Genomic DNA, 23,460 nt, shown 5'->3' with positions numbered 1-23,460 from the left:
CCAGGCAGACCGACGCCTCCCTGTGCCACGGAAGCTTTGACCGCTGAGAAGCTACCGGGCCCCAAACGTTCCTTCTCTTCGGGGCACACCCCTCCTTGTGCGCGCTCGGGAGAGCATCCTGTGCGTGTGCGTGGGAACACGTGCGCCATGAAAGCCCGGGCCCGTCTATCTGTCGTAAGAGCGTCAACAGTCTTTTGTGAATGCGTGTCCAGGAGTGTGCACGTGTATGCACGTCTACCCGTGTGCACATGTGCATATCTGTCGCATGCATGAGTCATGTCTGCACATGTGTGCTCCGCTGTGTATCACTGCATGCACCTGTGCACGCACAACCGCTCCTGCGTGGGTGTGCACGCACATCTGCATACCCTGGGCCTGCATGGACAGGCTTATAAGCACACGTGAGTCTGTGAGTGTGGGAGTCACACCTGTATCCCTGGACTGTAGGTTTGGAGAATCCCCTGGAACTTCTATCAATACCTGTAGATGAGACATCGGGCCCACGTGTGACGATACCACCACCCAAATCATCTTCCTCCTCACGAAAATCTCGGGCCCTCTCAGACACCCACTGGGCCACAGCCGGGTCCACCACCTCCCAGAAGCCCTCCTGAACCCCAACCTCCCCACACTCCCTCAGAGCTCTCTCATTAACCCCCACCCCGCACCAGGGCAGCTTTCTTGCCCTCCTGCCCCACCGCCGTCCTGCAACCTCCCTGCCTCAGTGTCTTCTGTTCTCACTCCCGCTCTCTGCCCATTGTTCCGGCCCTACCTGAGACATCCGACCTCTTGCTGCACCCTTGGACAGTCCTCCGAGTCTCCCTGCTCTCAGCAGGGCCTTTCCAGTAGCCTCTCCGACGCAGGCCTCTCTCACTCAGAACACTCCATGCACCCGTACCCCACCCCACCTGCCCTTGGGCTCCAGTTCTCCATCCTGGCATCTGTGGCCTTTAACAGCCTTCCCATCCCCTTGCCAACCTCATCCCCCATCCTGCCAGGCTCTGCTACCCATGCCCTGCTCCTGTCTCCTTACTTTTGGGTTACCTCCCCCAGAACACCCCCGTCTAACCTCTCAATATTGTCCACTCCACTGGTACGGGGCTTGCACAACACGTGTTGTGATTTCCCGGCTTCCCGACCAGGGCACAGAATGAGATCAGCCCTTGCCCCCTGTAGCCAAGGGCCTGACATCGGGCCTGGCATACAGTAAGGGCTGGATAAAAGCTAGGGAAGCAAACGAGGGAGGCAGAAGGGAGAGAGAACCTTACCCAGCCAGCATGCTCCCCTCTAGAAGGGGCCCTAGGTACCACCTCGGGGACCCCAGAGGCCAGGCCTGATTCATGTCACGTCGCATCCACAAACCATGACCCCAGGAAACTGCAGCCACTGTTACCTTGTAAAAGTCCCCTCCCTTTGCATTGAGTTGAGGACGTGGCACTTCTGAAGACCCCATCATGGCCTCAGTTCTTGCCCCCACAAGGAGGCTAGCAGAGGTGGGCAAGGCCAGGGACGGAGCCGTCCAGGGATGAGGGACTGGGGCACTGGAGCCACACAGACCCATAGGTGAACCCCACGGGGGCTCAGCCAGGTACATGGCCTCGGGCAACTTGCTTCCGGACCACAAGCTTATACGATGGACAGGATATGAGCACCTGCCTCTCAGGCTGGTGTGTGGGTGGAAAAGAGCTGACAACCACATGGAGCTCCGCGCGGTGCCTGGCACACAGTGAGGTGCCCGGCACGTCAGCACACCCACCACTATTGCTCTCCAGTACAGATGGGAGGGCCGGGGCCCCGGCCGTGCAGGGACGAGGCCCGCCTAAGGCTGCATGGCGCCTAACATCAAAGTCCCAGGCCAGGCAGCCGCCGCCGCCACTGCCTAGCTGCCTCTGAGAGGAGGACACCAAGGAAGAAGTGAAAACTGAGAAATAAGCTCCCGCCCAGCTACCAGCTCCCCGGGCCCCACGGCGCCAGCCCGTCCTGCTCACCTGCTGGGGCCTCTGCGGACAACCAGGACTCGAGGATGCCAAGGGCGTCAGGAAGAGGAGGCCGAGGTGGGAAGAGGGCGGTGGCCTCCGCGGTCCGACGAGGCCGAGCACAGCACTGCGAGTCCTGTGGGACAGACCAGAGGGCACGGTGAGCTCCGAGCCAACGCAGTGGGCGGCCCTCGCCGGCTTCACTGACCTCCAGAGCCTGCCTGCCTGGCTCCTCTGGCATCTGTGAAGGCTGGGCGGGCCCATCCAAGTGGGGCCATCCCAGGAACTGGACGCTGCTCCCCACCTCCCCAGCCAGGGCCTAACTCCTGAGCTTCAAGTTAGAGGCCTGGCCCCGGCCCTGGCCCCAGCACCGAGGGCCACCCCTACAAAGCCTGGCACTACAGCAGCTGCAGCGCACCTGTACGCACACGCACACGCACACGCACACCTCTGTGCTGCAGCTGGCCCAGGATCCCAGGTCCTGGCCTTGGGACGTGTCCGGTGCTCTGCTCGGAGCCCCATCCCTGACTTCCCAGTCTTTCAAAGCCTGGCTGGCTTCGAGACTCTGCTCAAGGGCCTCCGCGGGTCCTTCCCAGGCCTGCCCCTCCTTTCTTCGTTCACCTCCCAGGGGCTTGGGGTCCGGCTGACCGTGTCCTCTCCAGCTTTCTGGAGGCCAGTCTCCTCCCTGGGCAAAGCTCTGGGACAACAGGAATGAGGTCTACCTCATTCCTCTCCTCAGAGGCCAGTAAGGTCAGTGACGGCCGGAGGGATGGATGGACAAACAAATGAGTGACCAACGGATGGTACAGTGAAGGCATTCCGTGAACAAGATGAAGAAAACTGGCCAGCTGACGTGTGTCCTGAAATCAGGAAGCCCACTGAGCTCTCCAAGGGCCTCCTGATGTTACCCCCACCCCCCACCCCAGTAGAGTCTACAATACAGCCTTCAGGCTGTGGAGAGGCAAGGACTTGGTGAGGTTGACACTGTTGATTCACAAGGGTGGAAACCAAGGCCCGGATGGGAAAGGGTTTCCTCCCAGGGTCCTACAACAAGAGACAGGCAAGGCCAGAGGTAGGACCCCAGTCTCCTTGGGGACTGCTTTACCCACTGCCCGGAGCTGTCACAGATGGAGGCCACCATGGCGGCCCCTCTGGCTCCTGTGTCCTCGTGTGTCAGCTTCTGACACGGGCGACCAGCTTCCCTGGGTGTTGGGGGTCAAGGAGGCCATCTCACGGGACGGCCCTATATCCTCGGGATAGAGGCCTGTGGCTTGAGGTGGGTCCACTGGGGACATCAGAGGGAGCCTCGGGGTCAGAGATCTTCAGCCAGGGGGACTTTCTAAAAGCCCCACTGACACCTTGCTCCCCTCCACCAAGCCTTGGTGGGCTTCCCAAACACTGCTGGAGGGGCGTATGCACTGGTCACCACCTTAGAAACTAGTTTGGAAGTATCTCCCACCTTGTGGCTTGTCAGCAACCCAGCAACTCCACTTGCAGAGATACGTGTGGGCACCTGAAGATGCGCACTAGAATGTTCAGAGCAGTGCTATTCCTAATAGCCAAAATAACCCCAAAAGCCTCTCGAATGGCCACCGAGCATAGAAGGGACAGCTGGTGTATCCACACAATGGAATAAACACCACACAGCAATGAGGACAAAGGATCTGCAACTAGATCCAACGACAGAGAGAAATCTTACAGACGTAACAACCAAAAGAAGCCAGACTACAATAGAGAACATACTTAAGGGGCCCCATTGGCAGGAAGGTCAAGAACAGACAAACTAGTCCGTGCTTGTGGTTGACTTAATATGGCGACAGACTGTTTGCAGCAGTAACTCCTACCAAGTTGCAGGGAGTCTACTCTCCACCCCCTGGATCTAGGCTGGACTTGAGACTTGTTTCGACCAGTAGGGTTTTAGTGAAAGGAACATTTTTCTGACTCACAGAGACTAGGCCTTAAGGGGTACGCTGTTTATGGCCTTGATCCCTGTTGGAGGCCAGACTCTCCTCCTGGAGGATGGGGGACGACTGAGGCAGCTCAGCCCACAGCCAGCACCGACTGCCAGATGTGACTGAATCCATCGCCAACCTTTTGGTCGGGTGACTGAAGTCGCATGAGCCCAGGGGAGACCAGCAGACGGCCTGCCCAGGCAAACCCCAGAGCAGGGAAATATAATAAATGATGGTCGTTTGCTTGAAGCCACTAAGTTTTGGTGGTGGTGGTGGGGGGGGGTTGTTGGGCAGCCACAGGTGGTGGAGAGCACGCTGCTGGAAATCAAGAGTCAGTGGCCTGGAGGGGAAGCGGTGACTGGGAGGAGGCACACAGGGGCCCCCAGGGGGTCCGGAATGTTCTTGATCTGTGTGGGGGTTACACGACTGTGTTCGCTTCGTGACAATTTGTCAAGCTGCGCTTCGGATACGCACACTTTTCTGCATGGATGTAATACTTCAATAGAAGCTGAAAACCAACCAACCTTCTGTGTGTGTGTCTCTCTCTCTTTTTAAATGAATTTTATTTTATTTTATTTTTTAAGATTTTATTTGTTCATGAGAGACACACAGAGAGAGAGGCAGAGACACAGCAGAGGGAGAAGCAGGCTCCATGCGGGGACTCGATCCCACTCCGATGTGGGACTTGATCCCAGGACCCCGGGATCACGCCCTGAGCCGAAGGCAAACGCTCAACTGCTGAGCCACCCAGGCGTCCTCCTGTGGCCCCGCCCTGGTCTGTCCACCTCCCTAGCCCAGCCCTTGCCTGCTGGCCTCATCTCACTTTCCCCTGCACACTCACAGGACTACCTCACGCCTCTGCACCTGGGATGCCTTTCCTTTTCCCTCCACGATTCAAGCCCGAGGGCAGGTGGCACCTCCTCCTGGAAGCCTTTCCTGACTGCTCCCAGGCTTTGCCCAGGTGTCCGGATTTACACAGCTCTCTCTCACTCTCTCTCTGGGCTGGGCCTTCCTGAGTACAGATTAGTCTTCTGCTCTGCAAGAAAGAGGGTTGGGCAGCACCTTTCCTCCTCTTCCACCAGGGTCGAGACCTACACCCCTCCTCTCCTCAGAGGGATGCTGTGATGGCCAGAGCAGGTGTCGGTGGGGGGACAGCGGCCTGGTGACCACAAGCTGGGTTGTATGCCAGCACCTCCCAGGACCTAGGCTTCTCCCACATACATGGAGGGTGGGCCAAACGTGAGGGACAAGGAAGGTCTCCAGGACGGAGGAGGGCTTGAGGGCAATGACACCTGTGAAATGCATACCACTCCCCCACTCTTAACGATCTATTGAAGTAAAAGAGCGGCCTGCATGCCATCCCTGCTGCATCTCTGCTGAAACAATGCAAAAGACCAGGCAACAAACGAAGAGCTGTAATGCCAGACAGATGGGGCCTCAGCTCTGCTACAAATCCTCGGATGTACTCACTTGTCTCTATCAGCGCCTAGTGAGAAGGAGAAGCCCTCCTCTGTCCTGGCTCCCAGCCTGGGAGGTGACTGGGGTCTCAGTGGACCCCCAGCGCCAGGGCCTCAATCCCCTGATGCCCCTCTCTGGGCCCCATGCCCCATCTTTGCAATTCCAGCTCTATTCTTAATGGATGTGTGACCTTGGGGGGGAGTTTCTTCTGGTCTCAGATCCCTCACTGTCATCCCAGAGAGATCTGGCTTAGTCAACAATCTCTGATGAGTCACATTTTTCTCTCCCGCAGGAGGACTGGCCCCTGACAGGCTGAGGCGGTTCTGAGGCCCAGGTCTCTTTCTGCCTCCCTCCGGGTCCCCGCTGTGCTGGTGATGGTGTCTACCCACCCCCTCCTGACCTCCCCATGCCTGGGTGATCCCCGGGATATTTTTCTCTGGTCCCCAGAGTGCTTTTCAAGGAGAGGAAACTCCTTGTCCAGCAGAGAGGCATGGAGAAGCCAGGGGAGGGCCAGCACGGGAGAGGGTAGGACACCAGGTCCCAGGGGGGGTGGCCTGTCCTGTGGCAGAGGTAACGCCACACCCACGAGCCTAACATCAGAAGAAACCCTAGACCGGAGCACACTTCTCACAGGTGGGTGTGCTGTATCCCAAGCCTGGACCCGGGAGGTGTGCAAGCAGAGGGAGCGGCCATGGATGGGGTGCTTGGGTGCCGTGAGCATGGGCACTAGGGCTGGACTTCCAAACTCCTCTGCTCATAAGCATCACCTGGCCTGCCTGGTAAACCCACAACTTCCTGGCGCCTCTCCCTGGAGAATGGAAGAAGGCAGTGGGTCTGGAATGCAGCCCAGAAATTTAAATTTTTAACAAGTCCTCCCAGGTGATCCTTTGCATCTGGAAAGTTTGGGGGAGCACCAGCAGATGACCTTCCTGGTCCCCTTGGGCCTGGAGATTAGTGATTCTGAGTTCCCCACTCCAACACCACCCCTACCCCATCTGGAAGACGAGGCTGGCAGCAGCCTCACTGCATCCTTAAAATAAAAATGATTTAAAAGCTTTAGAAGGGGGCAAGGATGTCAGGGGGAGGGGGGCTCTCAGCCTACAGTAGTACTGGCTGAAGCTCCTTCCTAGCCCCCCGGGGCCTCCCAGAGTCATCCAGAAAAGCTCAGCATTGGGGTGGGGGGGCGGCGAGCTGACAGCTGTTCAGCTGCTGCTCAGTGAGACCCGGAAAAGCAATTATCTTGCTCTTAGCAGAGAGGCGCTGGCTTTTACCCGCCCCCTCCCTCCCCCTCCCTCCCACCTTCTCTCTCTCTCTCTCTCTCTCTCTCTCTCTCACACACACACACACACACACACACACACACACGCACACACAAGTAGGCCACAGGCCGCTGGCTGGCTCTGAACCGGCCTCCCCCACCCCCAGCCTCCAGATCCCTCTGACTTGCTCAACCTCCATCCTCAGAGCCCGTTTCCAACACTTAAATCATTTAGCCCGCTAAACCGGAGACGGCAAAATGGGTGCTATTTCTTAAAAACATACAGAGAGCGTATTAAATTATTGATAGCCATTAAACAGGGGGAAAAAATTAAACAGCTCTCAGCTCTTATCAATCATTCATGCAGTTTCCACTGGGGTGTTTTCTGGAGAGTGATCACACGGCCAACCCAGGGAGCCGGCAAGGAAGGCACTGGGGTGCGAGGAGGCGGGCGGGGTCCCTGGCCTCCACCCCCAGCAACTCCTGGGGCCCAGGATGTTGGGTGGGGTGGGGAGGGAGGGAGGGGGCTGGCCAGGGAGGTCAGCCTCTGCACTGGACAACTCCCCCCTCCCCTCTCCACCCCCATCATTAACAAAGGGACCCTCCAACGCTGCCCTTAGGAGCCCCTTCATCAGATCCAGCGGATCTGATGGCTTTCACTGAGCACCTACTATGTGTCAGGCACGCAAGGGGCACAGATAAGCTGGAAGCACCCAGGTCACTGTGGGAGCCCTCTGCAGGGAATGGCGACCGTGCGACATTGCGACGACGGGGCCCCTGATGGAGATCCAGAGGGTGACTCGGACATAAAGGGGGCAGCGTCGGCTGCAGGAAAAGACTTCACCAGAGAAATAATTCTTCTTGATTAAACTCCCGCCCAGAGGGCAGCCCTCGGAGGGGTCCAGGGCAGTGTCCAGCGTGGGCAAGGGCACCACGGCCTGTGTCTGAGCGCCCTGTCCATCCACAGCCCTGTGCATCTTCTGGGGCAGTAACTGACTGCCCTGACCATGTGGGGTCAGGGGCTTGGATGTCCCCTCAAGCCTCTCCTCCAGGCACCGTTCGAATCGAGGCCAGGCCCCCGCAGCGTGGACAGGCAGGAGGTTGGGGTTCACCCCCAATGGCCTGGGCAACGGCACCTCCTCCCCCGTACGCAGATCCATTTCCTGGCCCTGATCCAGGACACCTAAGCCAGCGTGATGCGGGCCACAGAGGCCACAGGGCCGGGACGCTGCCGGTCTCCCGGCCACAGATAGGCCTGGCAGCGGCAGCCTCTGGAGATGAGCTCCCCGCGGCCGCTGAGCTGTGCCAAGGACCCGGGCACCAGGGCTCCGGGAGCCAGCAGACACTCGACACCGCCCCACCTCTCCGCGTGGGGACCATCCACAGCCAGGGGCCATCTGAGGCTCAGGGGCCAGGCTGGGCTCCTGGCGGCCACCACAGGGAACAAAGAGGCAAGGCCCGTGCCCGCCCCAGCCCCTGTGCCCGGCGCACTGGGAGAGCCACATTCTTGAACGCTTTTCAGAAGCTCTCACTTCTCAGGAGCCGGGAGCCGGGAGGAGGCCCTGCCAAGTGTTGATAGCACCCCCGCCAGAGAAAGCTGCTGTCACGGGGAAACATTCTGGGGAGAGCGGTTGTTTACCACCAACGCCTGGGACTGTCAAGAAATAATCAGAAGAAATTAAATTTGCAGAGTTGAAGATCTAAAGGGAAGCCTCCTCCCCGAGCCCCTGGACATTTCAACCTGGGAGGATTAGGCTCTTTCGTCTGATTGGGAGAAATATCCTACGATCTGCAGGACGTGGGGGGGATGGAGGGGGAAATGTGTGCAACCAGCCAGGACGGGGCCAGGGGGACCCCGAGCCGTGTCTGGGCCCCGGCACTCAGCTTCCCCTCTCCGGGTGCCGGTCTGCTCATCCGCAAAGTGACAGATACACACTTGGAATCAGTGACCACGTGGTCCTACGGGACGGGGTAACCTCCAGGCCGTCGACCCAGTCTGCAAGGGACACGCCAGGGGCTGGAGGGTCTGAAAAGGTGGCCGGCCACCTCCCTGCCCCTACACTGACCTCCCGGGCTCACACTCGCAGCACCCCGCCCCTGGACTGCCAACCCCTCCCTCCAGCCCACCCCCACCCATGCAGGTGCGGGGACAGGGACGCGGGCAGGGCTCGCGCACAGCAGGCTGCCAACCAAGGTGTGCCGACCAGCAGAATCGAGACACCAATGGGCCAATGACCCAAAAACCCCAACTCGAGCACATGGGTCCCTGCTCGGGTACCAGTCCTGAGTCCCCACTGCCAGCTCCGCCCACTGCCAAACTGCCCTTCACCTGTGAGCTGAGTCCCCACTTCCAGGCATCTCTCACACCTTCCACACTCCAGACACTACAACTACTTAACCTACTCCAACAACTTCCCTTGGATTTTCATGCCCCAGGGCTTCTGCATGCATTATTGCTTTCTCTACCCAGCCACGTCCTGCTCTGGGTCAAGCTCTATTTCCCCCTCGTAACCGCCGCAACATTTTCCACATTACGCTAAACTGGATTCCGTTCACACTTGCTCTGAACTAAACGGGGGCGGGGGAGGGGCCCACGGACACAAACAGGGTTCCTTCCATGAGCTCTCGGCACACGGGGTCAGAGAGGGGCCTCCAGCTCTTCCTACACACGAACCAACCACCACTCCAGCCCTTGGGCCTACCGCCCACAATCAGTTCTTCCTCATGGCTAACCTGCATCACTCCTGCTTTCGTTTTAAAAGCCATTCCCTGGATAGTGGATGAGATGTTCTCAGCCAAGTGTAAACGAGACTGTGCTCTTGGAGCTCCCAGAGCCGAGGGAAGGGGCAGGCTTGGGAATTTCCAGGCAATGGCCAGCAGAAATTGGCCACAAATGAATCATTAACTCTCGAGTCGAGAGCTCCAAGTGGCTGGTGCCAAAGTCTTGGGCTCTGGCCTGTGTGGGCCACTTGGCCTCGCTTGGCTCTGGCCTGAGGGTGGCCCCGCCCCTCGCTGGCCATCTGCTTCACCCCACAGCCGCTGGTCACTGGGAGCCGAGGCCATCTGGGTCAGAGCAGTCCAGATGTCTTATGGGAGAGAGCATGCCTTTCCCTAGGAATGACTCCAAACCTTTGCCCACACACTTCTGTCTTTCTGGAAGGCCGCCGTCCCTTCCCGTGAGTGAAATCCCCCTGTCCCTCAAGGTCTGGCCCCAGCCTGACCTGCTTCCTCTCTTCCCAGCCCATCTGGGCCCGTGCTGGCCCCCATAACCTCTGCGCCCCTGCGGCCCTGGCTTGGGTGTCCGGGGCTCATTTCTTCAGCAAGGCCCTTGCCACGATGGGAACCCTGCACCTCTGCTGGACCCCAGGAGCCGGTGTGGGGGCAGGGCATGGACCAGGGAGCCCACATGTGATGGGGCTTGTGCACAGGCTCGGTCTGCAACCAGCAGGACAAAGCGCCTGGGATGGCAGCGAGGTCTGCAGTCCGCACCTGGCTCAGGTGAGACATCTCGTCTGCCTCTGGGCCTCCTTCTCGGGGCGTCAGGCCAGCGGGGGGTATGGTTGGAGCAAGAGTAGAGGTGGCTGCTGGCCTCCCGCCGGGGAGTCGGGTGGCTGTGCGGGACTGGGCACCTGGTTCCCAGGAGTCGGCCGAGGTCAGCGCAGACCACGGACGCCATCCTGCAGGCCGGGGCATGATTCCTCTGCACCTCATCTAAGCTGCCCTGAGGAAGGGCCTGAACTCGTGGGTGGGGACTGATGGACGTGGCGTCTGGAAACACAGGTACTACTGTGGTGTGACATCAGCAGGTCACTCGGGACGCATTCACCTGCGCTTCCCAGCCCGGTGTCCACCTGCATGGCAGTCAGGCCGGCGACAGCACCAACAAACACCTCCAGCTTGAGTGGCTGCTGCGTGCATCGGGCTCCGGGCCAAGCTCAACACACGTATCTCACGGGTCCTCCTGGCACAGGAGGTGCCCACTATCACTATGCCCACTGCACAGATGAGGAACGCACAGTCCCGAGAGATTCAGATGCTGGTGGAGTCCGTGCCCACGTCCCAGGGCGGCAGCTGGGGAGTCGGGGGGAGGCCACGGCCTGGCCCCCACGTGCCCAGAGTCCCCCGTCCTGCGAGGGCAGAGCTGGAACGAGCGCCTGGGACCCCGCCCCCCTCCACAGGGCCCTCTTCTCGTCAGACCCTCCAAGACACCCCAGGAGATGGCCAGCGAGGGGCACCAGTACCATTTCACAGCGTGGGAGGGCGAGGCTTGACGGGGCCGAGCTGCGCCCAGCAGCCCCTCGACTCCCCTGCTCCTTGCGCTGGGCTCCCGAGACGGCTGCTGTTGAAACTGCTTTAGGGACGGGAGGATGCGGAGGCCGGGACAGGCTGCGGCTGCTGCCCCACGCTGGGGACGGAGCCTGGGCTGTGTGACCCGATCCGCCTGACTCCTGGGCTTCTCCCAGGACATGGGGCTGTCCCCCAAGGCCTGGCACTGCATATGCTGCGTGGGGGGCCCGGGGACGGGTGCTGCCCAGGCTGGGGTGCCTGCGAGCATGAGCACTGCCCCCCGCCCCCTGCTCCTCCACGGGACTCTGGGCCGGGGCACTCTGCGTCCACTGACCACCGCAGAGTCTCAGGATGAGCCTAACGATCAGGGATCAGGACGGGGTCTCGGCCAGTCACGCCGCTCGCCGTGTGTCTGAGCACGTGCAGGTGTGTGAGCGTGGAAGGCGTCAACCCGAGGACGACAGGACGAGTGTGCGAGGGGAGCAGGTGGGCCGGCAGCCAGCCGCAGGACCGTGCGAGAAGCCCCTTGCCGCCGCTGTACTCACGGACTGTCCAGAATGAGCCCATAAATCAGGAAGCCGCCTGCCGCAAGCTTTAAATCACTGTCCCTGGGACATAGTGCTTAGTGGGGGAAGAGGCCAGCATCGGGCCCGGAACCCACCGCCTGGGTGCGGGGTGGGGGTGGGGTAGCTGGTGTCTGGCTCCCCCTCCACTCAAGGCCGCCTCCTCACCCTGACCCCCAGGCAGACCTGCCGCCTGGCTAGCCCACTAGGCCCTGTCCCCCTCTGCCTTTGCTCCCGTGCTACCTTTCTTCCTCTGCTCTCAGCCAAAGACCCCTTACGTCCCCTCCACCTGCAGGCTGAGGGCTGCTCCCCGACCCCGAGTGCTGAAGGCCTCCCTCAGCGACCTAGGTGGACAGTCCACCTCTGGGCAGGGACACTGGGCTGCCCGTGACCCAACCTGCGGCCCTGCCGTGAGTCACCTCCTCCTGGCCTCACATTTCCTGTCTATAAAGTGGAGACTGGAACAGGCCCTCGTGGGGCTGCTCGTCCTGAGGATCTGACGCCCAGGGAAAAGATCCTCCATGGAGGCTGATTAATTATGACTATTAATAATACAACCATCTGTATCTCGTGGCAGAGCGAGGATGATTAAAACGGCCCCATGCCCCAGCAGCAGAATAAATGGGTCTCCGGGTGGGCCGGGGTGTCGGCACCAGGCGTGCACGCAGATCCACGGTGGCTGAGTGCTGGGGAGGGGCGGTTTGCACGGCACACACAGATGCAGAGAGGAGACAGACAGGCAGGCAGAGAGACAGACAGACGACAGGGAGCTGGCTCGTCAGCTGATGAACGAGAGACGCTTACCCCGTGCCAAGGCTCTCGGGCAGGATTTTCTCTGCCTACCACTGGAACAAACCAACTTGGCCTTTCTCCTACTCTTTAACACTCACCCCACCCCAGAGTAGAGCCCGTAAGCCTCAGTTGCAGGAGTTAGTGAGGGGGCAAGGGATGGGGATACCCTTTTTAAAATTTTTTTTCAATATTTTATTTAAATCCAATTTGCCAAAATAGAGTATAACACCCGGTGCTCATCCCATCAGGTGCCCTCCTCAGTGCCCGTCACCCAGTCACCCCATCCCTTCACCCACCTCCCCTTCCACGGAGCCCTTTGTTTGTTTGGGGTGGAGATACCCTTTGTCCAAAGAAGTCCTGGACGCTGTCATCTGCCAGAGTCGGGCCAGGCCCCCTAAGCCAGCGCTCTAGGACTGGACCCAGGGGCCACCCATTTCATGCCTCTGTGCCCTGTACACTCGCGTCCCCCTGCCTGGCAGGCCCTCTCTGCCCTCCACGAGCCCTGCCCTAATAGCTTCCCTCTGATGGGCAGGCCTTTCTCAACATCCCCCCCTACTCCCACCACCCCAGGGGGTCCGGCACACCCTGGACTTCCCCTGTCCACCCGAAAGCTCACTCAGTATACACATCCACTTCTCGCCTCACATTCATAGACTCTGAGATGCTCTTACTGACCACCCCCTAGGGTTCCTCAGTGCCCATGAGGAGGACCCGGCTGGGAGAGGGAGCACCTGCACGGCACTCACCAGCTGGCCCTTGAGACCCCTCACCCCGAGCCGGGCACTATGAACCTGCTAACGGTCACAACAGCCCTATGTGGTATTTATGCCCATTTTATAGATGAGGAAACCGAGGTGCAGAGAGATCAAGGGACGTGCCAAAGGTCACATGGCCAAGAAGTGGTGGAAACGCAAGGCAGGCTATTTGGGCTCCAGAGCTCTCTACCTACTAAGCTACAAAGACTCCAAATGAACAAATGAAGGAAGAGAGGAAGTAAGAAGGAAGAAAGGAGGAAAGTTATAGTTTAAACATCAGGATGCATAAGGTCTTTTGAGGCTTCTTTGTGAATAGAAGGCAAAATGGCCGGGAAATGAGTGCCGTGGGTTCAGGCCAGGTCTCTGCATTAAGCAGCTGTGTGACCTCAGGCAAGTCAGTTGCCAATTCTGGGCCTCAATGGCCTCATCTGTAAAATGGGGACCTACGGGGCTGCCTCCCCTACTGACCGGGTACGAGAGCAGCAGCAGGGTGAGGACCAGAGGACGACAGAGCACGATCATGATGTCTGTACACACGGCAGCCAGGATGTCCAAGCCAGAAGCCCGCTCGCCCGCTCTTGGGACCCCAAGAACAAGGGATCTGAAGCCGTGGCAGCCTGCTGGCTGTTCTCGAGTCTGTCAACACACTTCTTGGGCACCTACCCGTACGCAGGCCCGGGCTGGCCACAGCAGGGAGGGCGCGCCATCAGACCTCCTGGCCCCCAGTGTGCTTGGGGGACACCCCCTGTCTAATGGGCTGCCCAAGGAGCACCTGCTTTGTTCCAACAGGAGCTTCTGGCTCGACGGCTGGCTGACCACCGTGCCTGGTGCTGGCGACGCAGGACAGACGGGGGCCAGCCAGGCGCGGAGGAGCTCCCGAGTGACAAGAAGACAGGTGTGCCACCGGGCTCCCTTCCCACACCATGGCGCCATGAACAGTCAACGCCCACACTCTCTTTCAGAGTCAAACGTGACCTCAGAATTGCTTTTCGAAACAGCACTCTGGGCTGTCCCTCCCAGGCGGAGCATAAAACAAAACCCATGGTCTGGGATATTCCTGTTCATGGAGCAACTGGTACACTCCGCCAGTAAGGCCTGGACCCTAGGAGCGGGGCTCCAGTGGTCCCTGCTCTGAAGGGGAGTGGTCACCCGCCAGCATCGTGCGGTCAGAAGACAGCTTACCCGGACGTCCTCCTAATCGCCCGTCCCTGTCCACGCCTCTACGGGGAGACAGAAGGAGAAGCAGGGAGGCGGGGGGCGGTGATGGCAAGGACATCACCAACAGTGCACCCGTCCCCGTGTTTCCCCGCTGCCTACCTGGTTTTTGTCTATGCTTCCTGCCGTCTAGGCTGCCATTTGTCTCATGTTGTGCTGGAAATTGACTTACAGTTTTTGCTAAACTACATTTATTAAAAAAAAAAAAAAACAGCTTTATAGTATTACCTTAAATATACAATTAGCCTCCCTCAACACAAATAGAAGTTGAACATAAAAGCAAATGCAAGGCGAGCGGACCGTGCGGATTGTGGCCCTATTACCCTGCTGCCTGCCTGCTGGAGGCACCGAGGCCCCTGCTTCTCTGTTGAACGCGGAGGCCGGGACGCCTGGGTGGCTCGGTCAGTTAAGCGTCTGCCTTCAGCTCAGGTCGTGATCCCGGGGTCCTGGGATCAAGCCCTGTGTGGGGCTCCGTGCTCACTGGGGAGCTCGCTTCTCCCTCTCCTTGTGCCTACTGCTCCCCCTGCTTGTGCTCTGTCTCAGTCAAATAAATAAATAAAATCACGAGAAAAGAGAAAAGCAAAGAAAAAACTAAAGAATAGGGAGACCAGCAAGCATCCCAGGCCCTGGAGGCTGTCCTTGCAACAGCCAGGTGACTGGGAGGTGCGGGGATGGGGTTTGGGGGGGGGGTAAGGCCACAGGGTTTTCTCAGTCGTGATTGATGTAGCACACGAACCCCCAGCAGTCACCTGTGTACCTTTGAGGAGCACGCACGCAGCACAGTGCTGCTGGCTGGCTCCCAGAGGGCGCAGGTGACAGGTCTCTGTTACCCAGACGGAGGCGAGAGGCTCAGAGAGGTGAGCCGGCTGGCCTGCGGTCACACAGCAGCGAGCCGCCACCAGCTTCTGCCTCGGGCCTCCTCCCTCGCCGGGGCCACGACCGAGTCTTGGTGCCACTGGGAGTCACTGGGGCGGAGGGAGTCACCCTGACCCGCGGCTGGCGTGGTGACGGTTTTTACACTTGAGGTTAACGACTGTGATTTAAGAGGTTATTTGTCTTAATTTTCGGGAACCGGTTTCTCGGGGAGGAGATAACTAACACATCGGGCTTGGGAAGCTAGTCTTTTTCGAAAATATTTATAGCGTTTCAAGACAGTTTGGTGGCAAATGGATACAGCATCTGCTATTTTCCGCACTTTCCACCACAGCTCCAAAACCCAGAGCAGTCAAAACACACACACACACACACACACACACACACGCACACGCACACGCACAACAACAATAACAACAGCAACCACATCAGTGCTGATAGGAAGTCAGAGCCCATCCCTTCTTTGAGAAACAAAACACAAAAGTGGCCCGGGGTCAGGGCTCATCCTGCCTCTGGTTGCGGCCTGCAGCGCCTCTGCGCCTCTCCCAGGGATACCTAAGCTGCTCTCTGACGGCCAAGGCCAGGGGGCCGGTCCCCAAGGCCGCAGCGAGGCTCATTGCCTCCAGACTTGGGTTTGGCAGGCCTCCCGGGCCCAGGATCCCGCTCTCAGCGGAAGCCCCACCAGCAGGAGTCCCTCCCCTGGAACCTGGATTCCTTGCCGTCAGCTGAAGAGGCACGGCGGGGAGGCCTCCAGAAACCAAAGGCGTTTTTATGAGCTACAAGCTGAGCCTCGCCCACCTCACAGCACCTCAGGAGTTATTTATTCCCCTGAGATCAGTGTCGGTTACGACCCCATCTCGCAGATGGCAAAACTGAGGCTTTAAAAAAAATCCTAGTGATTTCCCTGAAGACACAACTGCTTGTATGGGAAGCGGGTCCCTTTGACCTTCCACAGGCAGCCTGGCATTTCCCACTCATCCCCTGTGACTGTCCTGCAAGTGGCTTCTAGGCCATACTCCTCGGTACCCCGGGGCCCTGCAAGGCACCTCCATAGCCCCGTCTTTACCACGCCACAACCCTCAATACCAACCCAAAGAGCAGCATCTCAAGCTGTATACCCTGCGGATCTTTTGCTCAATCCCTAGCGTCAGGTGGGAATTCCAAGGCCCAGAGAGGGGAGGGGACATATTCAGCGTCACACAGCTGGCTGATGACAAAACGAAGGCAAATCAGGTTTGTTCTTAAAAATCCCAAATGTCAAAAAAAAAAAAAAAAAATCCCAAATGTCTTAGGGCATCCGGCTGGCTCAATCAGTAGAGCATGTGACTCTTGATCTTGGGATCAGAAGTTCAAGCCCCACGCTGGGCATACAGCCTACCTTTTTTTTTTTTTTTTTTAATTTATTTATTCATGAGACACAGAGAGAGAGGCAGAGACGCAGGCAGAGGGAGAAGCAGGCTCCATGCAGGGAGCCCGATGCAGGACTCGATCCCGGGACCCCGGGGTCACGCCCTGGGCCCAATGCAGATGCTTAACCTCTGAGCCCCCCTGGTGTCCCACACAGCTTACTTTTAAAAAAGTCCCAAATGTGTTGCTAACTGCCTCTGTCCTTGGCACCGTAGCTCAGACCCCCGGGGACCCACGGCGACCCACGGCGAATTCACAAGGAGTAAACCCAGCTGAGAATGAGGCTTGGGTCCAGCCGATGGCAGCCGGTGCTGCGCCGTCCCCTAGCAGGGCGCCCTCTGGTCCACGCGGCCCAGCCCCGTGGGCCGAGCCCCCGACCCCTCTGCCCCAGGGATGCAGGCGCTGCCCACCCCCACCCACGCCCGCTTCCAAGTCAGGGAACCGGAAGGCCCTCATCCATCATGCACTGGGACACAACCCCAGGCCAGGCCCGGAGGGAGCAGCTGCCCACACAGCCGGGCTGGAGGCTGGCAGAGAGCCCCCGGGAGGAGAGCCGTGCCAGACTGGGGCCTGGCACTCCCCGCGCGCCTGCGCCGGAGCCACGCTCTGCTCTTGAATGTTGACAGGTACAGCGAGCGCGGCAGCCCCCGTCCCCCACATCCTGTTCTTCCTCCACCCTCTCCTGGCCCCTCTGGAGCCACGGCCCTCGCCCCACCCCCAGCTACCCAGGCGTCAAATCCAGAAGTCCAGGAGCCATCCTCAGTTCTGGGGCGCCCTCTCAGCCAAGCCATCTGCCCCTTGCTCCGTGCCTCCCCGCTGGGCTCTAACCTGTCCGCCTCTCGCCAGCTCCTTGGCCTGCGTGAGGGCAAGAGCCCTCCACTGGCCTCCCACGCTCACTTCCCTCCTGCTCCTCCCTGCAGCCATGGAGCAAACCTTTTCCTGTTCACAGCCCTCCCCAGGGCAGCCCTGCGGCCCACACACCCTGTGCTTCTGGCCCCTGCGCACCCCCCAAGTACACTGCCTGCCTCAGTACCCCTCACCCCGCCCCATTTTCCTGCCCCACGGCCTTTGCACCTGCTGTCCCCTCTCACCGCCTCCTCCCTGCAGCAGCACGGTTAGCTCTGGTTTCTTTAGTTTCTCAGGGGTTCCTTCCTGCTAGGCCTGGTTTGCAATACAATGCCCCTCGCCCACCCCAGTCCCTCCACAACATCCAACTCCCAGTTCTTACTCCTGCACAGCAGGGACCGCAAGCTGATTGTTGGTGATGTATGTATTTATGTGTTAATCGTCTCTTGTCCCCACCCCATGATGTTGGTCCCAGGAGGGCCTGCACCTTGCCAGGCGGCTCCCTGCTCCACAGTGAGCGGCTAGAACAGGGCCTGGCACAACACTGATGCTCCGCCAGTGTTTGCGGGAGGAACAAGTGAGTGAGCGCCCACGATCTCGTCAGCTCAACCCCCACCCCCAGCCAGGCTGGGAATGGTCTCAGGTCACCGGTGACTGACCGGATAAATAAGACAGCAAGAGGTGCCCCGCGGGCCCCCAAGTGCTCGGGGGTGGAAGTGGCAGCGTGTTCACTCGGGACCAGGCCCCCACCCCGATGCCCAGATCGGGGAAGGTACAAAGATTAGAGAGAATAAAAACCCATGGAAAAAGCATGAAATTGTGTGGCTCCAATAATTCTCTTGCAACTTGAAATGTCGCCTCTCTGAAAACCACATCCTGCCCCTTGTGAGCTGGGCTTGGCCTCAGCTCCCGGCCGTGGGCAGCCCCGCCGAGATCCCCCACCCTGCTCCTTCTCTCGGCGGGTCCCGGAATCCACTGGCCCAGCCCCGGGGCCCACGGCAGGGAGAGGGGGGCGAAGGAGCCCTCCTCCCTCTGGTGGGGCAGGAGGAGGGGGCTGAGCCAAATGCGGGTCACGCTGCTGCGCCCACAGCCCTCTGAGAGCTAAAAATAACTCTGTTTACACACTTCCAGAGCTGGGATTTCTGCCTCCCTGTCAGGAGGGGTTCAGGACCTCGCTGTGCCCGCAGCACCCACGGCACATCGGCCACTCGGGCTGCGTGGCACCTGGTCCGACGCGGGCGGGGACCAGGCCCTTCTGGGTTGGTTTCCTCGGGTTGTTTTAGGAGGAGGGAGGGAAGGGAAGAGGCAGGGGCTGAGAGCCCGTGGGGAGGGAGCTTAGGGAGCTTACGGCTCCTCCTCCCGGGGGTTAGAGACGCAGCTAAAGCATCAGGTACAGAGAAGGTGGCCAGAACATGGGCCTCGTGGGTGCCCAGCCAGTTTATGTCGAAGCTTTGGGGGCCACGGCCCCGGTTGCTTGTCCAACTCGCTGTGCGAGCTGAAGCAGGCCGCTTCCCCTCTCTGGTGGCCAGTTACTGCTCCGTGCTGCGGCACCCGGCCGTCAGGAGTGGACGCCTCGCTCCTCTCGCTCAGTCCCAGAGTGGGGAGGGCTGACGCTGCTTCCTTAGTGTGTGTGCTCGGGGTGCGGGGGTGCGCGGGGGCGGCGGGGCAGCAAGGAGCGACAGCATGGCTTGTCTGCGAGCAGGATGACAGGGCGTGCTGGCCACAACAGTCCTCGCCTGGCCACCCTCCTCCCTCCCTCCCTCCCTGCCTGCCCTGGTTCACCCAGATGGACTTTAACACCGGAGGGGTAGGTGCCAGTCGCCTGCCTAGAGGCGGCCCCTCCCTCTGGACAAACAGGCCCTGCTCTGACCTCACAGCTCCTAGGAACGTGGCCGTGCCAAGAAGAGACACGCAGGGGTTCAGAGGACTGGTGCTCTGTTGGTCACCCTCCGTGGCAGGCAGTGACCTCTGCTATAGCCCCAGATGCCCACCAGGCTGAGGACCTTAGGCCCCTCAAGATCTAGCAGCCTCTGGCCTTTCTCCTCGGACTTAGGAGGCCTGGCTGGCCTGTTGTCCCTACACGGGGACAAAGTTCATGCCTTCTGGCCTGACTTGAAGGGTTGTAGCCCTGTGACACATCCCTCTGGCACTGAGACTTTGCAGGTGCTGTTCCCTCTGCCTCTGGTGCCCTGCCCCCAGTCATCCCAGAAGACTCACTTAGTTGCCACCTTCTCCAGCAAAGTGAGCCCAGCTCTCTGCCAGCTGCATCCCCCCCGCCCCCCGCCGTTAGATGGTCAGTAGCACCCCCAGGGCAGGGCCCCTGCCCCACTCACCCACAAAGCTGGCACAGACGGAGCACTCCAGAACCATCTGCTGAATTCGTTCTCCAGGTAACAGCTCGGCCCTGTCTCCTGTCTCCAGCCAAGTCCACCCCCGTGACACCTCCATGTGGCCCTTCCAGATTCTGTGATCTGTGCTCAGCTCCACCCCCGTCCTGCAGAGGCTCCTGTGGTCTCGGGACCCCTGGGAGTCCCAGCCCTGACTGCTCCAGCAGCCTTCTAAAGGCACCTGCCCACACGCGCCGGGCTGCGGCGAGCCCCTGCACTGTTAAACAAGTGCCCAGGGCTTCTGGGCATATGAGCCCCGAGGGCCAAGGGCACCCCGACCCCGACCCCAACCCCGCCCCCGCCACTTGAAGTTCACAAGATGCCACACCATCCAGTGTCCCTCTACCTGCCCCTGCAGCACCGCTGTACCCCTGCTCCCATGTCCGGGTCCCTCCAGCACAGGGCCTTGTGCCCTCATCCTGGATGGTAGCAGGGCTCGCGGGGGTGCTGTGAGAACATCCTCCAAGCTGCCACCACAGTGACTGTCCTATAAATCAGATCTGGCTAGGTCACTCCTCCCTCCAAATCTTTCCCTGTTGGCCCCGTACCAAGGATAAACTCTTAAGGCACGGATGGCATTTAAGGCCCTCCAAGACTGGGTCCCCACCGAGCTCCTCGGCTCCTACCCACCCAAGCCTGATGCCCCCCCCATTATGCCTTTTCTGCTGAGCACTGCCTGACTCCTCTTTTGGGGTGCAGCTCAAAGGTCACCTCCTGTGGGAAGCCCTCCCTGGATACCCTTGGCCAGCAGCCCGACCTGAGCTGTTCCACTCAAGCTGTGATCGCAGCCCCTAGATCCCACTGCCGTAGGAATACTGGCCCATCTTATTCCCTAGAGAGGCTCTGAGCTCCTGGGGTCAGGCTGGGACCTGTCACCCAGAGCCTGGGACACACTTGGCACTCAGCAGTCATGTTCTGAGCATCACAGGGCATGGCCCACCACACCCTCAATCAAGGACTCCCACTTTGGGAGGGGCTGAGGATTTGCTGAGGTCATATGTGCAGTAGTGGTGGGACCCATGCAAGGTAGGAAGAGCCAACACCCATGCTCCTCTGCCTCTGCGACCAGCTCTGCTACCTCTGGGTAGCAGGAGAGCCACTTGCTCTTCCTTCTAATGCACCCGCCGCTACTGTACCTTGCAGCTTCTCAGCGCCTCACCCAGCCCCCACTCCCACAGGGGCCTGAGTTCTCTCTGGGCGGAAGGGGACACTTCCTCCAAGCCACGGGGTGGGCGGGGAGGGGGAGGGGTGAATGGAAACAGGTTCTTCCCAGGCATGTCACCTGCACAATGCTGGACCCGCCATCCTTCCCAACCCAGAACAAGTGCCACTTGAAGAGGACCCTTAGGGGTCATGGAGCCTCCAAGAGGTGCAGGAGGAGCCTAAGGCCAAGCTGGGCCCAGATGCCACCTCTCCTTGCTCAAAGCGCAGTGCAGGGCCCTCTGCCTTTTCCACACCCCAGACTAAAGAGATTGCTTCCTCTTCCCTGAGGCCCCAGGGGGCCATGCAACCTGGCCTTCCTTTCAAAGCAAACACAGATGCAAAACCAGGGAGTAAATCCTAGGGTTCCTGCAAAGCCAGGAGAGGGAGGGCTACATTAAAGGGAGACTGAGGAGGGACCCCTGTCCAGTTGGGCCAGGACTCCTGTGCTCAGGGGGCCCCCGGAACACTGGCTTCCCAGCTCTGGCACACCCAACTCCTAGGCAGGTCACAGCAGGTCAGCAGCAGTCAGGACTGCATTGGAATGCCCCTTGCCCTCCCCAGGTCCTTCCCACCCCAAGGGTCATCTGGGCCCTGGTTTCCCAGGCCGTGGCTCCGGGGTGCACGTCAAGGAGGCCTTTATGGCTTTCAGGGTCTGCTCCCTGGCAGTGTGAAGAGGAGAGCATTTGACCCACGGCTACCAGGAGGGTTCCCATAGGGCTCACCTGCCAGCTGGGGCCAGCCTTCTCCTGCCAAACCTCAGGAGCCAATCCCAGTGCTCCACACTCAAGCCCTGAGTCTCAGAACCTCTCCGCCCCTCTCAGAGGCACCAACGAGCAACAGAAGGCTACAAAAGCCTGAACCATCCACTGTCCCCTTGCTAATTAACCTCGCCGACAGTGATGGTGACCGCACAGGCCCAGTCCTCTGACAGGTGCCGGCCCTGTCCCCGTGGCACCTCCCCCTCCAGCACCTGACCCCCGTGCCCAACCCAGCCTCCACAGCAGCTGGGCTCAAATCCCGGCTCTGCTTCCTACCAGCTGTGGGAACGACCTACCTCACCTCCCTGAGGCTCATTTGTATGGCTCTCAGGTTCCAGGAGTCAACTAGGACGACCGTGCAAAAGCAATGGCAGGACTGGCCAGGCGTCCACAGCGTACCCAGGTCTGCTCCGAGCCCTGTACCAGCATTAACTCACTGATGCACACAAGATCCCTCCAAGGTCGGTGCCTCTGCCACGATACCCCTACTTCACAGGTGAAGACACTGAGGCCCAGAGTGGTGGAGCCGCTTTCCTGAGGTTGCACAGCTGATAAGCCTGGGAGCTAGGAGTCCGTCCTCGGAGGCCTGGCTCCGAGCCCATGCACGAACCGCCACGTGATGCTTCGAAGGAGCTCCTCCCTTCTCTCCACCTACCCCGGGGGCCTCGCCTCGTCCACCTCCTTGCTCCTCCATGGACTCCAGGACTCACGGTGCTTCTGGTCCCTGGTCGTGTGCATGCTCCCTGCCGAACAGCTGTTCTTCCTGAACCACTGCGTTAGTTCAGATACTCACTCCTTCCACTTTCCCCTTGACCCTTGACCCTTAGGTGGAAATGACCACTCAACTATTCTCCCTCCCCAAGCCCAAGGCTTCCATCAAAGCTCCTGGAGTCCCCCAAAGGCAGGGCCCAGGGGTGTTCTGGATGCAGCAGGATCCTAATAAATGCTCGTGAGGTGGCTGAATGACACATTGGGTCAGGTCCCAAAGCCATTGATTTTGCTCGTTTCATGGATTCACGTGGCCTGAGAAGCTCCAGGCAATGAGGCCCCACAGAAGGGTCCTGGCTGGATGTCGAGGCCCTTCCAGTAGCTCTTCCTCCTCATATTACTAAGGGGAGGGCAGTTAGCATCCAGGCAGCCCGTGGAGAGGTGCCACGAAGACCACATATGTAGTGAGCACAAAAGCCCAAAGTGACAGAAATTGATAAAAACTTCACCGCACCGTTGACACCCCATATATCAAAGGCCCCAAATCTCATTCTCTGCTTGCCTCCAATTTCTATCAGAGCTTGCCAGCTGCACATTTATTGAGAAGTTTGTGATCTGACAGGCACTGTATTACCAACATTAATGATGCATCAGTCTCTAGAATTACTGGGGAAACAGTCCAATTGATTTTATTATTATCTTGAGTTCTTCACATTTCATTCCAGGCAGCTTGCTACCAGAGTTTTTAAGCAAGGACCAAAGTAAATAAAGGTTTCGGGGCCAGGGCCAACCCAGGTAGGAGAACCTGAGCTTTGGGCAGGACCCCTGGTGGCAGTCCCCCCACCCTCCTGCCTTCCCGCTGAAATACCAGGTGGTGAGGACAGAGAGGCAAGGGTGGTGTCCCCAGAAAGAGTCAAGCCAGGGGACAGATCAAGAGCTCAGAGCAGGCCTCCCATTCATGCTGCAAAGATGGAGGTGGCTGGCGGGAGGCAGAAATAACCATCGATGTCATCTTGTCATGT

General features: G+C 59.5%; 1 protein-coding gene across 8 annotated transcripts in view; it reads right to left on the bottom strand.

The window, feature by feature from the left end:
- ZMIZ1 (zinc finger MIZ-type containing 1) overlaps positions 1–23,460 on the bottom strand; it is a 231,491-nt gene that overhangs the window by 181,776 nt on the left and 26,255 nt on the right. For 5 of the 8 annotated variants that reach the window (XM_025434654.3, XM_025434647.3, XM_025434652.3 and 2 more), the window contains exon 2: positions 1,989–2,112. The exons of the other annotated variants lie outside the window; for them this stretch is intronic. The gene's annotated coding sequence lies outside the window, so the exon portion shown is untranslated. The remainder of the gene's footprint in view (positions 1–1,988; positions 2,113–23,460) is intronic. 8 annotated transcript variants of the gene reach the window in all.

The sequence above is a fragment of the Canis lupus genome, chromosome 4 (genome assembly GCF_003254725.2).
Source record: "Canis lupus dingo isolate Sandy chromosome 4, ASM325472v2, whole genome shotgun sequence".
NCBI classification, from domain to species: Eukaryota; Metazoa; Chordata; class Mammalia; order Carnivora; family Canidae; genus Canis; species Canis lupus.
The sequence above is the reverse complement of the archived record's forward strand: the minus strand, read 5'-3'. Positions and strand labels throughout refer to the sequence as shown.